Raw genomic sequence first — 8,200 nt, 5'->3', positions numbered from 1 at the left:
AGCCTGCACGCTCTGCACCCCACGGCGGTTAACTAGCTAATGGCCGCGGCCAGTTCTCTGCAGCGCCACGCCGCCCGTCGCCGCACGCTCAGGCCGCGGCCGAGGCGTGTCTCACGCACGCGTGACACCGCCGTCAGCACCGGCGGCCGCGTCAGGCCCGGCCCGGACGGCGGCCAGCTGGCCGGCCGGACGCGTCGCGTGACGCTGCGCGCGTAAATACACGCTAGGGGTAAGTGAAATGACTGGGGTGCTGATAGGGAGAAATTAGGCGTCCACACGACCGGCCGGGGAGGGTCCAGCGCTTAGGGCGTGCTTTGCCTAACAAGGCAGTCGTGACGGGCCTGGTTAGAGGGTGCGCTGCAGTGTGCACGCTGGGGTTTGGGTAATTGAACTCAAATTGCGAGTTATCACGAACTTAATATAGGCTCACCTTCGTTAGCAGTGAAGAAAGATGGATATCTATCACGGAAATGCATAGAATGCCTGGGCCATAGAGGGGACCATGTGACGGCACTACGGAAAAGTGCGGGGTGATGTACAGAAGCGTCAAACATCTTCAAACATCTTCATCTTCTCGCCTTCAGCACTATATTCGTGCGGTGATGTGAGGCCGGGGCCCAAATGACCGGAGCGGCGCACGGGAGCGGAGTTCCCCCGTTCCGCGGGTGACGCAGCATGCAGCGGATGCCAACAGCGGCGCTTCGGAGCGGTGCCAGGGACGGCACGCCGACCCCTGACGCCCGCTTCACGCCGCCAGCATAGCCGGCATTCTGCGGCCGAGTGGGCCAGCTCGGCTGTCAGTGGCGTGATGTCACTGGGACGCGACCCCACACCGAGGCGGAGGGGAGCGAGCGCACACCTCCTCTTTTGGACAGCGCGGGCGCGCGGGGTAAACCGCGGTCACCGGCGCTCTTCCGTACCAACTAAAAGCACATTGAGCACTTATCTGTTTCAGCATGGGTTCTGGATGTTGCAACAGCAGCCACTGCAGAATTCGCATCGCGCCCACGACAGCATAACCTTCAAACGGCATAAACGGACCTTCAAACGGCACAGAAAGGTTGCTGAAGTCAGGTCATAGAAGAATTGCAGAAGTAGGCTGCGGTAATGATTTCGACCAGCTGACTCTCTGACCCGACCCCTAAATAGCCGCAGGGCGCGGCTGCCGGTAACGCCATGTGAGCCCGGCATTCTCCCGCCTCACATTCCCCTCAACCCCAGCACAATAGCCGCTCAACCTCGCTCAGACAAGAATGGCGCGGGAGAGTGATGTCCCGTCCCGCGGCATGTGAGAAGTGAAAAATGGGGCTTCGCTGATGCAGACCAGAAGCGGTTCGGTGTAGCAGGATGCCGGCTGGGGGCCGTACTTAATCCTGGGCCACTCTGCGAGAAATGCGGCGCCGCGGCCTGGCAGGCGGCCACGCCGGCCGGCCGCGTGTTGTGACAGAGCCGCCGCCTGACTCAAGCCTCAAAGACGGCCGGACGGGAGCAGAAGACTGGACGCGTCCCAAGATGTTCAGGCATTTGTAGTGCCAGCATAACGAGTGCCCGCCGGCCACGCTCCGGCGCTGCCCATCGCTGGCTTGGCCGGTGTCGGCAGCGGAGCTGAGCATCCCGATTCGGAGAAGCTGAATATTTTAACAAATATTCAGATTCCGCGAATATTGAAACACCGAAATTTGCGGGCAAATTTTCCGAACAGCAAAAAGCACAATGAAAACAAAACAGCGTAAGAACGCACAGCAATAGTTAAGGATCTAATGAACAGATCACCTTGAGACCTCTATGGTCGACGGGACTCGACCGGGACGGGACTCGACCGGGACGGGACTCGACCGGGACGGGACTCGTCGTCCATCAACACCGGGTCCGTATGCCATAGAATGAACTGAACCACAATGCTACAGCGAACTTTGATAAAAACCGCGATGGAAACCGTTCATACACATTTCTGTGTTAAGACCAAAGACGTGTTATGCGAACAATTTCCTGAGATTCATGAGGACGACTGCCTAGCATTGACCTGTTTATCTGCTTATATGTAATATGACAGCTCACGTTCGGCATCTGAATATATGAACACAATACTGAAATATACCTACCCGAGCATTCGACCACCAACACCAAACCGAATACCTAGCTGTAGTCACGAGGGGCACTGCACGGTACGTGAGCTGACACCACGCGACGCCGTGTCCTGACCCCCTCCCACAACGAAATCCCCGCCCCCTCCCCTCCCCCCGCTGTCGTGTCCCTATCCATCGTGGGCCGCTCCCGCCCTCGCAGCTGCGCTGCGTACTACGTGGGATGGCGCGGACTGCATCTCCAAAGTGCAGTGCATGACAAGAACAGCCGACTGCAAGTCCGCGCTAGAGGAAGTCCAGGCGGACGCAGACTGCACCGCCGCAGCCTGGCGGAGCCGGAGCCATGCGCCGATTGCAGCCCCGTAATGCAGCGGAAGTCCGGGCGGGCGCGGACTGCACCGCCGCGGCGTGGCGGAGCCGGGGCCGGGCGCCGACTGCATCTCCGGAATGTAGCGGAAGTCCAGGCGGGCGCAGACTGCACCGCCGCGGCCTGGCGGAGCCGGAGCCGGGCGCCGACTGCAGCCCCGGAATGTAGCGGAAGTCCAGGCGGGAGGGCCGTAAGCCCGGTCGTCAATCTGCACTGCCGTCACTACTCATTCAACCAAAGCGGCATGCAAATCTGCAGCCAATCGGTCGAGTGCGGCGTCCTAGCCGGACCGACTCCGCAACATTTACCGTTTATGAACAGCCAAGCCAAGGTTTGGCTACCAGTAGGTACGTTTGCCCCTTCCTATTTCAGTAAAACGTTCGCCAGCTCAGTCGCGTTTCCATCCCATTTCCATTGCGATTCCCTTTATCGTTATCTCACATCCACCCCTTCCTTTCTCTTGGATGATGTAAGGCTGGCATCTGGCGTGCAAAAATAAATCACTATTGATTGTATATGGCGTGAGGACGAGATATTCACCCGTTCGGCCCGTCTGGGTAATAACGAGGCGCTCGCGCGACGGCAGGCGGGGCCGTGCGGCATCCATGCAGAAAGGAGCGACCAGATGGAACAGAAGACGCAGACGAACAACAAGGGCAAGGGACGGCCGGCGCGCAGGAACACCGGTCTGCGCGGCAGTTGGTTGTCGTTCCGCTCCACAATGAAAATAGATTGGAAAAACTCCATCCTGTGGCTCGCCTCCCCATCGCGTCGGTAAGCCACAGGGCAGTTTTGTAGCGTGTACCGGCATCAATGAAATAATTCACAAATGGCTCCACAGGGAGCCGGGAGGCTCAGCAGCCAGTCATGTCCTTATCCGGGACGTCTTGCTGAGCGCTAATCCTGACGCTCTCAACCGAGGTCAGTGCCCGCTGTTACCAGCGGCCAGCGTGGCGTCGGGCCGAGACCGCGCTCCGACGCGGGCACCGCCTCGTCGGAGCCGACGTACCTCGAGCGAAGCGCCGCGGCGGCGCGTCACCGTCGCCGCCGCGAGTCTTCAGCTCGTGAGTCACCCTCATCGGCGACTTGTCGGCGCAGGGGGGCGCAATTGAGCCCTGCGTACCGGCCTGAGTCACAGTGCCGTGCGCCGCCTTGCGTGCTGTGGCCTGCTGAGTCAGCAGCGGGTGCCATGTGTGAAGCACCGCCGCGCTGCCGCCTGAGTCAGACGTCGCTGGCTGCAGCCGCAGATGCTGGCCGCACGCCCGTCGACGCTGATCGGTTTATCCGGCGGCGGCAGATGTTTGCCCCGATCGGCAACAGTTCGCCACCGGCGACGCGCCCCGCCCTTCCTGCCCGCGCGCCGCCCGGCGAGGCAGTTAGATAACGGGGCCCATCTCGTGCTGGCTTCAACTGACGCCACCGCCGAACTGACGTGTGTTTCATTCCGGGATGTTTGGAAACACAGTTTGCGAAGGTTGAGCGTGTTAGTGTCAGGCAGCCGGTTCAGTCGGCGCTGTTCTGTGCGGCTGCCAGCATTAGTCAGCCTCTCTGGAAGCACGGGTGCGGTGGGAGGACCGCCCACCCCACGCTGTAGGTACAGGCGGTCGACGCGATTCAGGCATCACAGCAGCATGATGAGGGAGGCTTCCGGTCGCCGGGCCGGCCGGCCCCACCAGCGCCCCTCCCTCGCTATCGGCCCCTATCGGTCGCTATCGGCCCCCGTCGGTCGCTATCGGCCGCCGTCGGCCGGCCCGGTGACAGCTGCCGGGGTGAATGATGAACGACCGGCCGGAGTCGCTGCTGACCGCGCCGCCCGCGGCAATCAATCGGCTCGTCCGGCGCCGGGAGGCGTCCTGGTGGAGAGGCGGCCGGCACGCCGCGAGCTGCCCACAAAGGACGCGGGCCGCAAACACGGCACGGCCTGAAAGGCAGCCGCCGAGGGGCGCCGCGCAATAACTCACCGGCCAGCGGGCAGAAACACGCCGTAAACGACAATATATCAGGGGTCTTGAGATCGGCTATTTCATCAGATAAGTGGATACGGAAGTCACATTTGGGCAACTGGCATGTGTATTGGTGTCATGACCATCAGCGCGCGCAGAACAGATCAAAAGTACGCGTCGCATGCTTGTTAACGTCTACGCACAGAGGGCAAACTCGACGTATACAAGATTTACGGCTGTCTCGGCGGCTTTATCCCATAACTAGCACTATTTGAAGTGTGTTTTCAGCTTAAACCGCCATAACGAGATCAGCTGCACTGGACTAGGGGCCCTGCCCCGAGAGATGGCTGTGCACCGCCGCTGGAGAGCTTCGAGCTGCGAGATGAGACGTGCGTGACTGATGACCGACACAGCATCGCTCTCACTGGCACCCGCTGTCGTGCCGGAATCTCCGGCCAGATAGGCTGCAAATCCCCGCCGGCAGCGGACGGCCGGGCGGCGCCGAGCCTGGCGGCTAGCTCTGAACTATCACGTCTCGCCAGTTCACCTGGAACTGCAGGCGGCGCCGGTCTGGTGACGCCGACTTCGAAGTCACAGATGGACTGGTGACGCGATAAATACATGCTCGCGATGTGGGTAGAAGGTTACCGCTACCGCAAAATGCGGTATTGTCGTGGTCATAGCAATTACATGATAAAACAGATGGCTATCTCACCTGCTTAAATGCTACAAATGCATTGGTGTTACTGTTGATACATATCTTGCTATGCAAGCACCCGGATTCCCCAAATTACTTCTTGCCCCAACAAGGCGCGCGCCCTACCTGAAGACAACTCGGAAGGGGCTCGGTCGCGCAGCTCAACATCGTTAAAATACTCCAGCGCCCAGCGACAAACCCCCACAGATCTGCAGCCACGGCACCGGGCCGCACCGCTCTAGTGCACACCACTCGGACCCGGCCCGTGTCCCCATCTTGGCGCGTGGCCGGCCACCGCGGCGACTGCATGTCGCACCAAGCGTAATGAGATTAACAAACGAGTTTCGCCAGCTTCATGAATCACCCGGCACCGGCTGCAGATCGGGGCCCGGCGCGGCGGCGCCGCCGCCGCCTGCTGTGTCGGCGGGCCGCGACCCGCCGCTGCAGCAGCGGCGAGTCTCCCGCGCGCCGTTGTCACGCCAATAGTTTACGGTGTCGTGCATCACCTGGCGCGTGCTGCTCGGACGCGGGGTCGCGGCGGACGCCGTGTGCGCGCCCCCCTGCGCGAGGTGCACGTGTCCTCACCGCACGGACTGCCGGGTCTCACGTGTGTGCTTGTTGCCGATGGTGCCCGCCGGTGGTGCCTCTTGTGGCTGCGCCACTCGCTGAGGTGTAGACACGACAGCCGCGCTGGGAATATTCGCCAATTGCGCATTTACACACAGTGGGACAATAATTGTGCGAAGGCGCTAAGTCTTCTGCCGGCTTCAATGAGTCTCCAAGCGCGGGGTTGGCACGGCCGTCAGGGTGACCACCTCACAAGCGTCGCTACCGCTGCGACCACTCAGCAACCCATACGCTGCGCCGTCTTCCGCCGGGTCCATCCCGCCTCGGCCGCGCGCCTGTCCCGGGGCTGCGGCCGAGCGGCGCCGTCCAGCCGCGGCTCGGGGCCGCCGCGGGCCCTTCTGGGAGGGCAGGTCGCCGGTGCCGTCTGGTCGGGCCGGCTGGCCGCGGCGCCAGACGGCCTGCGAGCCGAACGAGAGCCGGCCAGCTCCCCCCCCGGGGGCCCCCCCCCCCCCCCAATCAATACCCGGTCGCGTTAAAACATCGACATCGAACCATTCGTTACGGCGACGCCTTGTGACAGCGCGCTGCCACCATCCTTCATCTAGGTCTGGCCGACAGATATTGGGAGGAAATGTCCCCACCCGGCCGTAAATGTCCCACATGATAACTATCGACACGTCGGAAAATGGTGGACATCTAAAGGCACGCCGCGCTGTCGTCACTCGGAAGATGTCTCCGCACATCATTCTGCGCCTGTGAAACACGCAGATTGTAGCCAGCGGTAAACAGCAAGGTCGCTTCTACGAAGGGAAATACGGCAGCTCCGCGGCTTGCGTGTCTGTAGAATTGGACCATTGTCGCTGCCGCGGCGCGAGAGGCCGGGAACGACGTGCAATGACAGCACGCACGAAGCTTTTCAGTTCAGTCATCGAGGGAAAGAACCGTCAATGCCGAGTCTGGAGTATCTGTATCTGACGCATCCCGCGACGCACGTCCGTCTCATCTCCGCTCGTCACATCTGTCGCTGGCTGTGACAGGATAGTTTTCCGTGGGGACACACAAGAAAACTTAAGCCACGCATGTCTGCTGCCAGTGTGCAGCGCCACATTCAGTAGGACTGCACGGCTCATCACACGGGACATACGGCGGTTGCATAGCACTGGTCTGTCTGGAAGCCGGCATATGAGCGCCCACGATTTCGCCTGATTCGTCGAGAAACAGCAGTTAGCGCCCCTCAGCGGTAGCACAGAATTGGCCATAAATTACTACAGGCCCACTCCGCGTCCGTCGCCGGACCAGAGAAGGATCTCATTTTGTTTTTAGCACTGCCGGCGGCAGCTCCGACAGGCAATTTGTGGATGAAATGTGTTCGGATTTATCCGCACCGACTGCTTTCATAGCCGACAGCGGATGCCCCCGCCCATTGTCTTGATATGTCTCATCGACCACCGACCAACCGTACAGTCGCTTTAGCGGCCAGTCGGGGCAGACGCCGCCGCCGGCGAGAAAAACCAGCGGCCCAGACCCATCGCCTGGGGCGCATCGCCATCCACGCTCTGCCGGCCTCGGGTCTCAATCAAATCCCACACGTGCTTCACGAGATCCCCGTTTTCGGCACGTCCAACACCGCTGGGTGCTGAATGTGGGGCGCCCCGGGGTCGCTGGGCCTCACTAGCTGCGGTGCACCGCTCAACATCAACAAACAGTGCGTGCCCAGAGACAATCGGTAATTACGCCACCACTATCCGTCAGCGGTGCGCGTGCACTCGCGGTCGAGCGCCCATCACTAATGTGTTTTTCCAGGTGCGGGGAGGCGCGAGGTAAAAATGATGGGTCAAATGGTGCAGGCCAGACCAGGCGGCGCACGGCCACGTATCTCTCGCAGCACGTGAACGCAAGCGGCGTCTTCCGCAACATCACACGTGCACGTGATGAGTCAGCCTCTGCGGCTTACATATAACCGCACCTCTCCAACCCGCAGCGGAAAGAGCCTGGTGTGACACGGCACGCTGGTCGCCGAACGCCCTTGGAAGACCCCCAGCGGAAGAGGCTGTGTGGTGCGGCATGTCGGTCACCGAGCGCGCCGCGGAAACCCCATTCATCGACAAAGAGGCGGCCCGTCAGCGCGCAGCGCCGAGCCATGCCGGCCGGGTCGGGGCTGGCCGTGCACACACAAGGCCGGCGACGGCAAGCCGCGGCACAACACGTGCACGGCAGATGGGTCGCTCGAGGACAGGACCAGCGCCGACTTCAAAGGACGCCGCCCGGCGCATCACAAGACGGGCGGGCCGCTTCGGAGAGCTCGCTCGGGGAGCTCGCGACATGCGCCAGCCGGAGACCGCGCGAACAGACCCTTCTTCTCTGTTCTGTCCTTGCACGTCTGCGCGACAAGCAGAGAGCTTCTCTGAAGAGTTTCTGAGGCCCTTACGCCGATCCAGCGTAAGGGGTTGTGTATCTCTTTAAAAAGAGTGAGGAGGTTTGAAGGGACGCTGACTCGGTAGTAAGATAATGCCAGGCGTGGCTGCAGTCCCGCGATGCCTTT

The sequence above is a fragment of the Pollicipes pollicipes genome, unplaced genomic scaffold (genome assembly GCF_011947565.3).
Source record: "Pollicipes pollicipes isolate AB1234 unplaced genomic scaffold, Ppol_2.1 Scaffold_6686;HRSCAF=7923_pilon_pilon_pilon, whole genome shotgun sequence".
Classification (NCBI taxonomy): domain Eukaryota; kingdom Metazoa; phylum Arthropoda; class Thecostraca; order Pollicipedomorpha; family Pollicipedidae; genus Pollicipes; species Pollicipes pollicipes.
This window is presented reverse-complemented; position numbering follows the sequence as displayed.